The 18,085-nt window shown below is 31.6% G+C and overlaps 1 long non-coding RNA gene across 1 annotated transcript in view; it reads right to left on the bottom strand.

Moving 5' to 3' along the window:
• The window catches only part of LOC106685210 (uncharacterized), a 102,200-nt gene that overhangs the window by 83,111 nt on the left and 1,004 nt on the right, over positions 1–18,085 (bottom strand). The window contains exon 2 of the long non-coding RNA XR_001343812.2: positions 16,901–16,975. This is a non-coding gene — a long non-coding RNA (uncharacterized lncRNA). The remainder of the gene's footprint in view (positions 1–16,900; positions 16,976–18,085) is intronic.

Raw genomic sequence — 18,085 nt, 5'->3', positions numbered from 1 at the left:
ATTAGGAAAGTTCAGAAAAGTTCGGATTACAGAGAATATTAGGAAATAGTGTAAATAAAATTAGCTGTATGAATATGCATAACAATTTTTATATATTTTATTTTTTCATATTTAATTGGAAACTTGACAGTTTGAAGAAAAAAATATTTTCTTATACATCATCAGTAATGCTAAGTGATGATTAAATTTGTTAAAACTTATAACATTGTTTATGTACAATATGAAAAAAAGTATAAATAAAAATAAAAAATACTACTATTTTTATAGATTTAATTAAAACGTGATATTAAATGAGTTTTACAGAACCAAATGATTTATACAATAGGTATTATGTATTTCTAATTCCAATCAAATATATTATGAACCCTTACATAGGAATTGGGTTAACCTATATTGGAACTGTAAAAGGTTTCAGTTTCGATTTTCAAGGTGATTACAATAATTTATCCTATAGACCGGGAAAGTTAAAAATGTCCATACACATGCGCACTTTTATTTGAAAACAAAAAATACAGGCAGTACTGCTGGGTGTTCTAAAAAAAAGTAACTTCTTTTTTTTTACTCCAGTTCGGATTACTGGAGTGTTCGGATTACCGAGCAGTACACTGTACTACAAATAAAAATTAAACTAGAAAATATACTGATTATTCCACCATTTTTAATTTTGCCGACATTTTTATGGTGCCGTAGAGCAAACGATAAGCCTAGATCCCCCAATTTTATTCCATAGCACTATTGTGTACGCGCTTGTTGTAAACTGTTTTATTCTAGGAGAGAAAGAAGTTGATCGTTTTCATTTTATTTTTAAAATTTAGGTAGGTGATTATTTTGTCCACTGCGTGAGGTTTTATTACGTAAAATATGAACAAAAGTTATATTTATTTCAAGAAGGTTAATTCATATACCTTTATCACCTAATAGTTATGAATGAACATTTAAATTTCATAAAAAAGGTAAGGCCAAATGGATTACTTTCTGCTAATTGAGGACTAACCAATCTATAACTAATAACTATTTCAGAACTAATTATCCATTAAATTGATTATAAAATTCTAACTATATTTTTAAGTTGATGATTTTCATTTATGTAAAGGGCAGGGAATTAATAGTCTCTTAAAAATAATATAGAAAATAATGGTGAAATTAATATAAAAATTGATTTGAAAATGAGCTGAAACTGTTAGCAGAATATTCATAATTCACCATTTATAGTTTCATTAAAGGATTCTGTAAATTCCTATAATAATTCTATTTCGATTCAGCAAGTGCCTCGTGAAGCAATAAAATGGATTTAAGCCTCCTTTGAAATTTACTGCTTTTACACCTGCCTATAATAATCTCTTATTTTATTAGAATAGGAGTAAAGTAGAATTTACAGGAAAATAATTGAATATTTTATTTTTTTGTCTTCCTCAAGTAGGATCAGAGTGTGTAAATCAATATTACATATAAATATAGGATATAAATTATTCCTAAATTAATTTTAAATATTATTTTTTCATAAATTAAACAATGAGACTGTTCTAAATTATTGTCCTAAAAAAAAAAATTCACTTGCATTATACGTATTTTAGACGAAGTTTTTATAACAAATTTAGTTCCGTGGTTATCAAATTTTGTATATATATGTATTCAAATTTTTACTAGGCTGTAATCGATCGAACCTTTAATTTGTTTTTGATTAAATTTATTAGGATTATGGGAGGAGGAATGCTAGAGTTCATTTTATTAAATCCTATCCATCATTTTCGCTTTCGCATGCACAACTTTATTTTCCTTGACACATCTCTACTTCCTATATGGTTCGTCCGATTCGGCCCTAAGTTTTAGGCGAATTGGGGCCAAGTTATTCACTGTATTAATTTCCACAATCCTCAAATATTTCATAAGATACTTATATTCTAAAACGACTTTTCTTACTTGGTTCAAAGTTGTAGAAAAATTGTAGTTTAGTATAGACGTTGACTGGTGTGAATGTGATCAACTCCTTTCTTAAACCCATGAGAAATGCTATTTTCCTCTTTCTTGGAAAAATTTTTTTCAAATTTTCAAAAAAGAGTTTTCCATGATACCAAAATGAAATTTACAAAATATATATTTATTTTCTAATACATATTCCAAAAGTTTATTGTGTATAGGTGCAAATGTGTATTTATTTTATGGTTACTTAAATTTAATTATATTTATCTTGCACTTAATTTTTTTTTCACACAACGGACCTAGAGACCACGCGAATATATAAACTTTTGGCTTCTCTCTAGTTTTTATTTTTCCTTTCCTTTCATTTTTCTCTCATTATGCGGTCGCGTGCCTTTATTTTCTTCCTTCTGTTCAGGCGACCCCCTTTTTTGAATTCCTCTTTCCCACAAGAACCTTGATTTCCTTCAGTCTTTTCCTATATCTTCCTCCGTTCAGACAGTACTGGTCCGTTATTTCTAGTCTTTTCGTTTATTCCGTCATCTGTCTGATGTATCCTCCTGAACTTTTGTATTCTTACCATACGTTCGTGGAATTTCAGTCTCCTAATCCTTATTTCTGTTTCTAGGTCCTTTGTGTCTTTGTAGATTTCTTTGTTGGTCTTATATACCAAGAAAAACCTGTTCACAAAAGCGAAAATACGACACTACAAAACAGTTTTATTTTATTATATTTTTGATGAATATAGATTCATATTTTATTTATATAAATCATATTAGTATTTTATTTTATTTATATTTTTTTTCTTTTCATTCAGAGATACTATTTTTTTCCCTTTTTCTCTCTCTTTTGTTCTTCTATTTTTGTATAGATTTGTATGAATGAATATTTGAACACTAATACTTAATGTCCTTAATTTATGGCAGATTGTATTAGTTCTCTTTAATAAAATAAAATATACGACACAAATTTTTAAAAATGAATGAAAGATTTTCCTTAGCCTGCTATTCTAGATTCGAAAATATAAGGCGTGTGTAAGATTGTAATTAACTTAGTTTATAGTACTTTAATATAATATTTGGAAAGATAATTGGAATGAGTAATTAGTTAAGTATAATAAGTATACTTATAATACTTATACTTATATATAAGTAAGTTATAAGTAACTTATAAGTATAATAATACTTATACCAGAATGTGCAAGCAAGTAAGCATGAGAAGTCAGTAACTTAGTGCAGAAATAGAACAAATAAGAACCTTGGGTATTTTGTTATGCAGCGTAGTATATACCATGCGCCTTAGAGAGTCAAGAGATAATTTTAATAGTTCTTATATTTTAAAATTTACAACTGTTATAATTTTAAAAAATACAAGTAAATACACACAGAGGACTATGCACTAGACGGAGTCTAATTATATTCCTGTATTAAAAGGTCTTGAGGCCATTATCTTTTCAGTCACAAAAGAGGATTATCAAAAATCGAAGGTTTGGAACAATGGGTTTGGACGGTTACATAAAGTGATATTTAGTAGAAATAGTTACAAATTTCGAAAAGTTAAAATAAAACACATCATATGTTATAAAACCATTTTACCACTTTTAATAAATGTATTTTTTTTTCATCAGAAAATGTGGTGATAGCAGGTATAACAACGACTAACTTTGTTATATCATACAAAATAAATTAATTAATTGCATAATATTTTAAACGTATGAAGAAAAAGTAATGAGAATGAAATCATTACGTAATATTCTTGGTTCATCGTCTTCTCAATCGTTATTTTCTAAATCCTTCATTGCTTCTTCTTTGACTGTTCTACAGCTTAGAAACGAGAGAAATGGAGAGTGGAGAAGAAATCGGTAAAAAGGAAGGCGCCTGGAGAAGAAGACAAATGGTTAGAAATGTAGAAAAAGGAGGGGATAATACCACGGAGTGATTTGTGTTCGCAACGCTTCGAAAGGCGATGGAAGCTCTATTCATACGTTCAGTATATATTCATAAACCGCCCAAGGAGTTCTCAAGCCTTCTGATTCTTCCTATTCCGATGGCAATATTCCTCTTTCAGTAAAAATATAGGCGGTATTACTTGAATTCATATTGTTGAGTGCATATTATACTTATCACTTTAGATAGTATGAGATAGATATCACTTTTTAAAAAATGGAAATAAAGGTATATCTGTTGTGATAAACAAAATATTCCGAAATATTTTTTAATATGGTATGTTGGAATTTTCTGAACACATTTATGGATTTTTTTTTCTTTTATAGAAATATTGAACACTTTTCTTTTTGTTTACCTCCTTTCTAGCCATTTCTGGAATCAGTGGGGTAGTGCGTATCCTACTACTGCCCAAAACAAACAATTTATTTTTCAATTCTCTTATTATACATCATGTGTTATGGACAGAGAGTCTATTTAATTTTTATGGGAACATAAAAGCTCCTATCGAGAATCTATGAAGCCCCAGAGAGGGAGTGTCAAGATTCATTTGTGGGAATCGAACTCACAACGTTATATACCAAGTTCAATATACGCCCCAGTATGTTCAGCTAACACGCTCTCCTCACAGATATTAATCTTTTTTTTTTCTGTTGGGTATAGACCATAGAGCCATCTTTGCAGACCAAAGGACCACAAACCCGGGGGGAGGAGGGAGGGCGAAACGTAATCCTCCAGTATCTACGATCATTCGTTTCGGGCAGTCACCGATCCAAGTGCTGACCACGCTCGATATTGCTCAATTATCTATTGTCATTCCCTTCACTGTCATGTGTTAAAGCTTAAAACTAAAGATAGAATTTTTAAATAAATTTTGAAGAATTCGGTTTGAATTAACCCTGAAAGAGAAAAGGCAACTTACTTCGAAAATAATGGCACTATCGGAACCAACTGGAACTGATTTTCTATTTTTTTTCCAGAAAGAATTTCCCACTCAAGTCCTAATCTTCTGTGGCTATAGCGTTCTCGCTTAGTGTCCACTAGCTTCCAATACCATTGACGCGGTTCAGAGAGAAGCGCTGGTATCTCATAGAATCCAGCTTTTTTCTCTTCGAATATTGGAAAAAGCCTTATTCGGAGTCTTTCTGTCTGATTGCAAACAATGTTTATAAATATTCTCTTATAATGTTTTATTTTTCTTTAAGTTTAGTTTTGTTTCTCCATTTACGATTTTTAATTACTTAATTCATTTATATTTTCTATTAGTATGGAGTAAATGAACTTTTCTGTCTCTATTAAGATTGCCCCTAAGTGAGAAAGATATTGCATATTACGCAATGAAAACAGTTTATAATTTTGTTTAACTACGTATTTGAAAATATGTGGATAAAAATAATATATACACACAAAGTTCTTCTTATTCGCTAATACTATTAGCATTATAGGGCCAATATAAAAATCTGGATTTTTTTGCGTATGGTTATATCTGTTCCATGAAATATTTTTTTTATTATTTATTTATTGCTATTTACTAGTATTCAATATGAATACCCCGTTACCGTGAGTCAACTCCTGTGGGATCTGGAGCCCTGCTTGAGTTTCATCCAGCCTCTTAAATTGAGTACCCTTAATTGGGTAAAAATCTGGTGGTCGAGCGTGATTCTGACTATATCACCTCCATTCACAACCGTTGGTCTAGAAACAGTACTCCTTTACAAAGTACTGAACCTCTGATTCTCCAGGGATTGTAGCTGTACAGATTTTAATTTTAATTCAAAGGTTTATTTTTAACCGATCTAGCCCTAACCAGATATCAATCCTTCCTTACAACCTTCCTAACCACTCAAACCCATTAGCTTCTAATCTTGCTTCCTCTTTTATTCCGGACAATCCTCCGACGCGTCTGAAAAGAAAATGGCCTCGAGACCTTATATTGTAAAAATGTTTTTAAAGTGCTACCATTGGGTAGTTTCTCTACATGCTTGTACCATACCATTATGATTTCCTTAAATTAACTTAATGTATTTATGTACAGTTGTAAATATCAATAAATAAATTTAAAAAAAAAATTCAAAGGTTTACACTGTATTCCCTTTTATGTATATAGATATGAAAATTTTAAACAAAAAATTTCGATGTTACGCCATAGTTACGGTTGTACTTAAAGGATAAAGAAAATTGAATTACATAAATATATTTACGCGTGCCAAGCAAAATCTTGTTTAAGTTTTTACAGCTTTGTGACGGTATAATCTACAAATGGAAGTTGTAATTACTGATTCTTTTTGTTTACACGGTACGAAAAAATTCATTTAGTGAAGCTGTAAATGGGGCTGTAAAATCGATTGCTGGTATAGTTGTTAGATTCAATTAAGATAAGACGGGACAGAGTAAACGTCATTTCAGTTTAATGAAAATGGATGAAAGCTAATGGTTGATCATAAAAATATATTTTAATAAAATGATATATTGTAAAACACACAGAAAGTAAAAAAAGATAATAATTTTGTGGGATGGTTCGTATCATGGGATCGTTATTAAAATTGATTGAATAATAAAAAAGTAATATATTATAATATATGTTTTTTTTTTTTTTTTTACTAGGCTAGATTTTTACTTATATATTAAGATGAAAAGAACAGAAAAAGTTTAAGAGACATTTTATAGCTGTAATATTAAAATAGTTTTAAAAGAAATATAAGACCATGGATAACTGCTAGGGAAAACAGTACTATTCAAAAGCTAAATTAAAAAAAAAATAAATAAATAATATTAAATTTTGTAAGTAGGCAAATACCCAACTTATTAGTTATGAGTAATAATTATTACGTAATATATAATGAAAAATCTAGTGCAGTGCACACCACACAACTTTCACTTACAGCCCTTCTGACGTCACCAAGTTTTGTGTAGATTCAAACTTGTGCTAAACCACTATTTTTCAAAAATAATCTAAGGCCACAGAAAACGAAAATTTCAAACTAAACATTTTTATTTTTCTATTGCTATAAAAATAAATATTTTAGGGTTCTTGAGGTAAAAATAACGAACATAAACATTTTTGCTAATAAGAATGCTACAGTTAAACAAAAGATAAGGAAGTGGTGTATATGTCCATGGAAGCGGTAGAGATCGGGCGGCTCGGGTTTTTACCGATTCGAACCTATTACAAAACAGAACTTTCACATATTGGGTGAAACTAGACAATTTTAAAATTTAATTGTGTATTAAACAGACAAATATTTATCTTGTATAGATTAACCGTTTGAGTTGCAATAGAAAAAAAAAATTGAAAACGCTACATTAATCAATTGAGCACGGCTGTGAAATGGATTGATTCTTTGGACCATTATTTTATTTTTCTATTTTATTTCCTTTAAGGAGCGCGGTAGCATAATGCAACTAACTCAAAGGACCCGGGTTCGAATTATTTTCTGTTACACTGTATCCGTGAGTCAACCCTGTGTGTTGAGGAAGCCTCCTTGGTCCACCCCGCTTAGTAAAGTAGGTATTAATTTAATTGGTGAAAATCAGGCGATAGAGCATGATTTTGAAATAAACACCTTCCTGACTCTTTATGACCCTTCCTGGGTCGTAGGGGTTCACATTTTCTTTCCTTAGTAAGAAAGTGCTGTGATTTCAAATAGATAAGAAAAAGAAAAATTGAGAATAGAAGTTCTCTTTACTTGTAATATAAAATTATTATTGCGATACCACCAATCGTTCTCTACATTCATATGTACAATGACCCAAATCCACTAAATCGGTCTTAACGCAATCTTCCCATCTATGTTTCGGTCTACCACTCGGAGGTTTGTCCTCAGTACAGTGTTTATTTACATTTTAAGGAGGCGTTCGTTACTAAGTCCCACAACCTTCCACGCCCATCTCATTCATAATTTATAATAATTATTATTATCAAAATTTAAGATTGCCTGAAAAGTTGGTTTGAGATACGGTAGAGCACTTGCAAGGTGTCGGTGGGGCAACGGCCATGGTAAAAGGTATATTACTACTTTTCAATCGAAATAGAAAATCGCATTTATAGATTAACTGATGAGAGAAACTAATTGTTGAAAAATAACACAATAAGAAGAAATCAATTAATTTGAAAGGTTGTAATCTAAGTAGCTAACGATATAACAGATGACAAATAACTGGCTGTTAAAACTATTAGCAGTTAGCAGGACATGATGTTATTTTTCACCTACAAAAATTAAATTGAAATATAAAATAATTAATTTTAAATTAACAACCACAGACAAAATTGAAATAAATGCTTTTCTCAAAATCGTCGCACTAATACCTATATCGTGAGTTTGTTCTAATTTCTTTATCTCAGTTGCAGGATTGAGTGAGTTAGGTAACTCACAACCAATAACGCTGGCTTATTGGGGAAAAAACAAGTAGATTACCTTCAGTTATAACCAGGTTTTCGCAAAAGTCTGGTATAAGTGAATCCGCCAGGATCCAAGGAAGTATTCCTTACCTTGAACATGTTGCTAACTGGGAAAGCAGTTTGAACCTCGGTGGCTGATTAAACCACTTAAGTGAGTTAGAGGAGAAAAAGCTGCGGGACGGGCTATATTGGGCCTCAGGTTATTAAGGTGGTTTATAGGCTCACCCCTATTTCAGTAATGAAATGATCCAACCCTCCTCAGCATCATCACATCAAACAACAAGGGGGCAACTCACACAGCCCCCCGCCCCCCTCTTTAGCGCTTTTTCATTTAGCATTAAAAAAATAATTGCTAATTGCTCAAAAGAATTAGTTAATCAGTGTTAGGGTCAAGTAAGCAAATTACAAAACGAGTAAGTAAATATACCTTGTTTGCGAGCTACTCATTGTTTACAACATCCGACTTATATGTACAGGGAGAGAACAATTCCTGAAATAAAAGTAGTTTTTGAGCACTGATAGTTTAGCGAAATCATTTCACCCAGAAAAATCCAATATTTTGCAAATTTCGCTGGATTATTTTTATACATCAAGAATAATGTATATGTTCCGATAGATCAGACGTGAGGTGAATGGCGGTGACTTGAAATATCTGTGTGTACAAAGTTTCATAATAAAATAACAGTAATTAAAAATTCAACGTCTTACAACTTGGTAACTAAGAAAGAGGTATACAGAAATCAGTAAATTAAATCCGAAAAATGCCATTTAAAGATTCAAGTATGCAAGATAGTAAAACTTTTCAAGAATAAGGTTCAAATCTTACGCAGACTGCATTATTAGATCAATCTTTCCATGTCAACAGAACCATTCCTTTATTTAGAGAAGAAAAAAAACTAAATATGAATCTTAATGTATATAACACAAAGTTCTCTGTTTCGGAATAATCTTTATGATGTAACCATTATTATCAAAGGGGAAAATCCAGGAATTTTTCTTAGGGTACAAAGAAAAAAAAAAACTCTTTATAAGTCTATATCAATTTCTCTACTGGTATTTCGCAATATAATTTGGGAATGAGTTATTCCACGACAATTCACCACAGTTTTTATCTCAGATGAAATTTTGCTCAGGTGTTGTGTAGGTATCCAAGCATATCTTAGCTTTTGTTGAAAAAACAGATCACTTTATTTGTGTCAAATGATAATGTATGTTCTGCCATTTTCCTACTTCAACCAAAAGGGTTCCTCTGCCATTAAAAGATTAGGAACCACTGCTCTATATTTATATCATATGAGGGAAACCTGGAGGTGAACCTCGGAAAATGAGTAGCAAAAAGCAAATCAGATATAGTCTGTGGCATTGTAGTATCCCAAAGCCACCACCTTAGGGATTACATGATTTAATCATCACATTTATATTTGATTTATCATTCCTAAGTTTTGCAGCTTTGGGCAATGAGGAATTGAACTGAAACCACAGTCAAAGATTCTCGTCAAGAAAAAACTGCAAATAAATAAATAAGTAGTGTAGGACTTGATAGCTGAGCGCATGGGGGCAAGGATCCAAGAGCGCTTGGTTCAGAAGGTCGTGGTTTCGATTCTGGGTCAGTAAATAATATATTCGTGGCGTCCCCGAAAAATGAATCTTGACATTTCCACTCTGGTGCTCAATGGAGCTATCGTATCTAGCCAAAACGAAAAAATAACTTTTTAAGGTGAAACAAATCGTATATTTTAAGAATAAAAATATGGACGATATAATTTAAAATAATTTTTTTTATATACGCCACTGAAACCGCAAATTAGCATCAGATATCTTCTTATAAAAATTCTTCCATTTAATTGTTTATCTTTAATTGATGATGAGTGAAACCATCTTGGCTGAAACCAGACAAGTAATACTTCACTACCTGCTACTAATAGGTGTTGTTTGAAACTTTTCCCTTCATAACTTTAGGAGTTATTCTCTTGTTGAGGCTTGGTAAAATTCACTTTAACAAGCAAAGAGTCCTAACGATGTTTTTAACAGTTTTTTCGGTATTTTTTTTTCTCATTCTCTGAACTTAATATTTATTATAATTTATTTATTTAACCTTTAATATGATATTTATAAACGATCTTAATTTTTAAAATAATTAAAGTTTGAAACATAAACTTCCTTTATTAATTTATTAAAATTTAATGAGTTTTTATTGTTTACTAACCAAATTACTGAATATAGTATTTACTATAATCAGTTTGAAATAACTGATGCTCCGATTTTCTGTTACATAAACAGGGGATAATTAGATAAGCGGAGGAAATAATTACTATTTACCACAACGTAAACCTAACCACCTAAGGCGTGGTCAACTCCCCTGGTGTTGGCTTCACTTTTTTTATTAAAGGTGGGTGGAGAAAGTCACAGCCCATTCATTTAAGAAATACTCAGGGAGAACGATAAAAAAGTTTGAACATGGATCCTAACAACTGTAAGCTCTATAACATTGAACATGAACCCTTTAGGGCCTTGAACTATTAAGGGATTGTATATTAGACCTTTACCTGGAACTGTTTGAACTTTTCCATACTTCAGCGGTTCCAGCACCATTCTACCCACATTACAACGACAGAGGGACGCTCACGGATTTTATTGTACAAACAATCCAGTTTATACTTTCTAAAGGTTGAGAAACATGGCTAATATCTAAAATTGATCAGTTGAGAAGTTGGGGACCAAAGTTTGAACATGGATCCTGACGAACGTAAACTCTATAACATTTATATTCTTATCCAATTTAAAATATATTTATTGACATATACTATATTTACATAAAAATACATCATAACAACAAAAATACAGTAAATTTGATTTGGTATGATACAGGCATGTAGGGAAACTAACCATTGGTAGCACTGAAATACTATTTCTACATCAGGTCTCAAGGCCATCTTCTATTCAGTGGCCTCAGACGATTTTTAATAACGGAAGGGGAAGTAAGGTTAGAAACTATTTTTTGTGTTTATAATGCAAGGATTGTTATTTGGTTCGGGTTAGATCAGATACATATGAAACATTAAGGTTTAACTATTTAATAAATAGTTTTATTTGAGACAAAGTAGGGTTTTACCAAGGATTTTGGATTGTAAGGATTGGATACGAGAGAAATTCGAAGGTTTAGTGGAGCCCCAAAGCTTAACTCCATATGTTCAGATAGACCTTATTATAGTCATGTAGATTAGTCTTTTGTAATGGATCGGAAGTTTAAACCGTTTATCTTGTGAGTTCTATAATAGCCGGAATCGACGTGCAGTTCCGTGTCTTTTCAGTCTTCTGTGAGGATTAAAAGTTAGCCGTTTGTCCAGATGTAGTCCAAGGTAGCAGATCTGTTCTATAGGGGTAAGAGTAACATTATTAAAGTACACTGTTGGGAAGTCGGGAGGTTTACGAGGAAGAGTAAAGGTGATTTGATGGAATTTGCTGGGGTTTATTTTTATTCTCCAATTTTGGAACCATTTTTCGAGGGTTGTGATATGGGGTGAGAGCTTGGATGCAATTAAATGGGCATTATTAACTGCAAGCACACTTGTGTCAACGGCATACGTGGTGAGGATGATGTTAAGATTGGTATGTACAAAATGGGACCGAGGGTACTACCTTGAGGAACACCAGCAGATTTGCAGGGCATCCAAAATTTAAAGTAGCATCTAATATAAGAAATTCAAGTTGTTTTCTATCGATGTCCCTGCATTTTTCTTAACTAAATTGATATTCTAAAGTTAGTTTTTTTATATTTATACTACATATGATCATTTTTCAGATCTATACTACTTTTCCCCTATTTTATTAAAAATACATTTCATTTTTGTCAAAAATGGTATTATTTGATCGCATTTAGTTCCAACTCGACCAGGTCTCGATTATATATACGACTGACAAAGATATATTTTTCTATTTATTCTATTATAAAATTATAAAAATAATTGAATATCTAAGAGTGTTAGCAGAAACGAAACAACCCATCTTTCCTCTCGGATTTGGAAGACATATTTCTTTATGGCATCGAACGAGGGAGTGGAGTTATAAAAGCTTGATGCCAAGGCCCTCACTAGGCTGACATTTACTTGGTTTGACATTTCCGAACCGTAATGCTTTTCTTCCAGCGCTAAGAACCCCCTATAATCTAAACCTCAATGCGTTTCTGCTTCATCCGTTGTATGGAAAACGGCTTCGGAAACGAAATTGGAATCATCTACAAATAAATTAAGTCCACATAGATGGAAATGAAGAAACATCTTAGTGTTTCTGAAGAAAAAAAAAAAGTCGGGAGAGCACGACCGAGTGAAAAACCCCAGAATTGCTTCATTCCACCCTCACCCCCTACTAATTACGTAAACTTCTAAGATTTTCTTTGGTCCCAATGCTATTCTTGAGCTCTTCTACTGTTCCCTTGACCTGCTTTTCTTTTAATTCTAGTACCACGAAGGTACTAAGGTACAACTCTCTGGGTTGTTTGTCTTATTTCTTACTAATAGAAGACTTAAAATGTCTTTTACAAGTCTCGAGGAAGGTTTTCTTTCTTTCTCTAGTTTACTTGAATATAAAATAAAACAGAAAAAATACCATAAAGAAAAATGTGGTGCGGTGTGCGCATTTCAACAACTTTACTTACCACCCTGTTTTAAATTGAAATTAATCGTCCCTCGTATCAGAATAAATATTATTATATTATTCACATTCACAATATTTTCCAAATGAGCCTTTTATAATACAAGAGTTTTATTACTTTAATGAAAACCATGTATAATTACTAGTCAAAATTAATGAGTCTGCCAAGTAAAGGTAGAGGGAATACAAAATGGCTGCTGTTTCAAAACGAAAAAAAAAATAATTTTTTTTTCGGAACTCCAAATCTTTAAAATTATCTAATAGAGAACCTTTTAAAAATGAGTGAATTTGCTAAACTATGAGCTATAATATAGCTATTTACGTCTAATAGTTCTGAAGATATAGCTTTTTAAAAAGCTACATTTCGTAAAAAATAATCTGAGAAATCAGTAGTCAGTGATTTATATTGAGAAATCTATATCTCAAAAACTATTCGACGTACAGATGTCTATTAGCACTCAAATTAAATCTAGTAAAATTTACTATAAGGAAGTTGTAATTTGTAAGTGTGGTGACCCTTATCTTCTAGGTTTATTAGTTTTCATATTATTCGACAAACTAAATTCACAAAATATTGATTTCTAGTTCGGATAAAACTTTTGATATATAAAAAACTATATCTAAATAATACGTTACAATGGTTTCCAGAAATGTGTTTTCAATCAGAAAAAATATTTTTCCTCTCATCGCCGTAAGTTAGCTATCCAATCCTTTCATAGTTTATATTCATCTTTTTCTTACTACTAGCAAATCTCTGGAATGGTTAGTTATTTTAAATAAAGAATATTAAAGGAACTTTAGGAGAAGAGTTTTAAAAAACTGAGGATAAGACCTAGCTGATATAAAAGATCATTTAAATGTAAATTGACATGGTTTAATTAAAAACTTAGAGCAGTTTTTGAGAAAATCGAAAAAATGAAAAATCGATTCTATGAAGTCAGAAAAAGTTGCTCCATCACATTCCAGGCATTTACCCCCCTTAATATTTGATTTCATTTTTTTAGGAGTTATCGAAATTGGCTGTTCATACACACTAACATTTTGGGAGAATTGGTTATTTGGACCGAGGGGACCTCAAAAGATGTATGTCTGTCGAAAACTAGAAATTTATAGTATTGCATGATCGAAATATGTTCCCATATATTTCATGCATTGTTAAGCGAATTAAAATATATTTATTCATGTATAAAAATCATCGATTTTAAATTAATAATGAAATGATATTATCTTGAAAGTTAAGAGGAACAAACAGTCGTCCCTGACCAGTGACCATTCAATTCTACGTTGACATGGCAAGTTTAATTAAAACAGATAGTCTATTTCTAGAAAATCGAAAAAGTTTGAAAAATCGATTTTATAAAGTGGCACTTTTTGTCTATTTTATCGAAAAAGTTGCTGCCATCGCAGAAATATATTAGGTAGTAAAATAAGTTCCTAGCGTTTTTCAATATTTAAACTTAATCCTCTCTGTGTTTATAAAATCATGTTTACTCAGTCAATAATGTTTACATATTCTAAAAAAGGATTAGTTAAGGCGCTTTTATGCATCAGTTTCATCCTAGATTCCTTATCATTAAGTGGTATTTTGCTTGCTCGGGAAGAGAAGAAAATTCATTTTTGCTATTTAATGATTTTTTATTTTTGAAAAGGAAAATCCGCTGCACAGACGGTTAACCAAATTTGGGATACAGTGGCATCGATGATGCCTGAGGAGAAAGCACCGTCCGTATGTGGTTTGCTGGGTTCAGAACCAGAAATTTTGATTTGGAAGACGCGCTCAGGTCGTCCTTCAACTGTTGATGATGACCAAATTCAAGCATTGGTCACAGACTACCCTCACTCTACGACACGGGATATCGCAAAAACGCTTAAAATATCTGATGCAAGCGTCAAGTTGAGCAAAAGCGTCCTGCATTGGCTAATTACAAAGGCATAGTTTTCTATCACGATAACGCCCAGCCTCACGTGTCTTTGCAGACCCGGTAGAAATTATTGGAGTTTGGCTGGGATGTGATCTCCCACCCACCCTATTCACCAGACCTTGCCCCAACAGATTTTCACTAATTTTGGGTCCTCCAAAAGTCTCTTAACGGGAAACACTTTAATTCGTTCGAGGAAAACGCACATATAGGAGTTCATTAAGCAAAAATCAGAGAATTAATAAATTCTGGGAGGGCGGAATTAAAAAATTACCTGAAAGATTGCAACATGTAATAGATTGGGTCATACATAATTGATTAAAAATATTTACAAGAATCTGAAGTTTTTATTGAAATCACCAGTAAAAAACGCTACGAACTTATACTACAACCCGGTACCTTGTTTTGCGAGTGAGCGCGGATAGCCGCGGGGTATTTATTATTTTTTTAAATTTATTTATCACCCTACCCTGCCTATTAGGCAATACGGGTGTTCGCAGCAGTTGGTACAACTCATTGCTGCATATGTCAAACATTTACATAGCTGTGCACACAGCTTGCTATTGCTTTAAAATAAATCTTGCTCTCCTCCTGAGACCTTGCTGGTGTAGTTTATTCTCTCCTACCTAGGGAGAAGTGAGTAGGGCCCACAACCTCCTTCCACCCATACACGAAGGTCTTGTAGTGCGGGTAGTTTTCTTTTTTCATCAGCCGCGGGGTAATGTTACTAACTCTAAGGACCCGAGTTCGAATCCGGGTGGGCAGAAAATTGTTTTCTGTTACACTGTAGCCGTGAGTCAACTCCTGTGGGTTCTTGGAGCCCTCCTGGGGTCCACCCAGCCTCTTAAATTGGGTAAAAATCTGGCGGTCGAGCGTGATTTTGACCAAATCACCTCCTTGAACAACCGTTGGTCTAGTAACAGTACTGAACCCTTGACCCTTCATGGGTTGTAGAGGTACTGATAGATGTCTGTTAGGGCTCATATTTTAGATAATTTTATTTACTTTAAGTAGTCTGCTAAGAGATTTTGTAGTTTTTTCGGTAGTTTTACTGATATTTAGCTGTGAATGAAAATTGAGCGAATATTTTAGATTTTTCTGGCATAAAATTAAATTTTTTAATATTTATTTTTAATAACATTTACTGTAAAGTGAAGGTAAAAACTAAATAATTTCCTGAAAGAAAATATCGTACAATTTTTTTCCCCATATTTTAAAGAACTCCACAATAATTTTTTTGTATCTTCAGGACATTCGCTATTTTGTATTCACTCTAAATATGGTTAGACGATTTACCATTTTGACTTTTAACAATATATAATATTCTTTAAATTAATAAAAAATAGAGGTTAAATATCAGTTTTTCTCCTCTTGGGCCCTTGAGTATTTCCAGAGATGGATTGTAAGTTAGAACTTTGTAATTTACTTTCAGCAGTTAAACAATTGTTGTGTAAGTTTAAATTGAAAATTAGTTAAATTTTATTTAGACTGATATTCAGGAATTTTAAATATAATAGTTATTTTCTCTTCTGATAACTCACTTTATAAAAACACTCCTTTTATTTCAAATTTATACTTAAAAGATATATTATGTCATTATTATTTCTTTTTATTTATTAAAATTTCTAATTAATAACTAGGCGATTTGCCTTACCATTTAACTTTTTCCATAAAAATAATGAAATACAAGGATGTTATAATAATAAAATATATATATTCCAGTTAGAAATTAGTCACTAGATATTTCTAAGGGAATGAATTAAATCGAAAACAGAATAAATATAATTGGGCCGTTGAGAGCAAAAGTGGCATAAATGAAAACTAGAGTTTTAAGATATTCAAAACTTTACAGTAAGTTCTATTAATAATTGTTTTCTCTGTTGAAAATTGTCAGTTACTGACATATCAAATCATATAAAAACGTTTTTAAGTTAATTTACTAACAACAAACGAGTTACAAAAGTGAATTATTTATTTTATGAAAATTGAGAGTGATGAATACGAAATGACATGCACCACTTTTACTCTCAATTATACTACAGTTACACAAAAAAATTAAATGTCAAACAAACCTTTCCTTCCAGAACAACTGCCATCTCTTCTCTCTTCAATCATTTCTTGTTTATTTTGTAGTGTTATAAGGCCCCCTGCGAACATTTCAAACAATAATTTAACAAAGCTACTAAAATATAGGTTAAATAATTAACACCTAATAATTTTTTATTATAATTGTTATTATAAACATATAGCATGTAGACAACCAATCTACCTAACGATTAAATTATATTCAGAGGAATAACGATTGGATTATTGAGATTATATATATATCCTATAAACCAAAATTCTTTCTGTGTGTTCAGCAATGTGCACCAACTGCTTAATTTATGACTTTGGTTGTCAGTTATTCATTTAAGGGCCGAGGGTTATTACTCAACCCACAGTTCCCACCTGGACGCAGCCCATCAATTTTCCGTCACGGGACAATCAACTGTATCAAGACCGGATTTGAACCACTGAACAAGTAATACGAAGTAAGAAGCTCTATCCTCTTACTATACTACATGGAATAAAGCAATATATTCGTAAAATTTACTGTGTATAATCCTAGTAGTAAATACTAAGTAGGAGTGTAGTTGTTTCGTTTGAAAATGAAAGTGATGAACGAAGGATCCCATCCCCCTCGCTCGTTGGAAGAATGTCATATATAAAATCACTTCACTAAAGATCAAGTACATCAAAGTGATAGTAACATAATTTTTACTGAGAGGCATCAGCATGTTTAATAGTTCCTGGGATGCCAACATTTTTTTAAGAACTACTAACTTTCAATAAAAGCAGCCTAATTATAAAGTCTTGAATGTAAAAAAACTTTTAATTAAATGATATAATTATTAAATGCCAATTAATCTATTTCGAGAAACTATTAAATCTAAAAAAAATGAGTGATCCAACTGAAAATATTTAAACTTACATATAGGAATAGAAGTTTCTACAATATTTGCCAAAATATAGTCGCTATTTATTTACACAATTTATTGTTTTAAGAAAAATAAAAAAGTTCTTTTATTTTTTTAAATCTGTATCTCTGGCACTGTTAAATGTACTGAATTCAATAACTGCTCAAAATTATCAAATTTATTCCAGTTTAAAAAAGACATGTACAATGTTTTTCTCGCGCCATGTAGTTTCCAAAATGAAAAGCAGAGAATAGAAAATGAACGAAATTTTTGTGTGGTATTTCTAATAAATATATATAT

Source organism: Halyomorpha halys, unplaced genomic scaffold, assembly GCF_000696795.3.
Source record: "Halyomorpha halys isolate HHAL.00 unplaced genomic scaffold, Hhal_1.1 Scaffold670.1, whole genome shotgun sequence".
NCBI lineage: Eukaryota > Metazoa > Arthropoda > Insecta > Hemiptera > Pentatomidae > Halyomorpha > Halyomorpha halys.
Note: the sequence above shows the minus strand (reverse complement) of the source record. Positions and strands in the feature narration are given on the sequence as shown.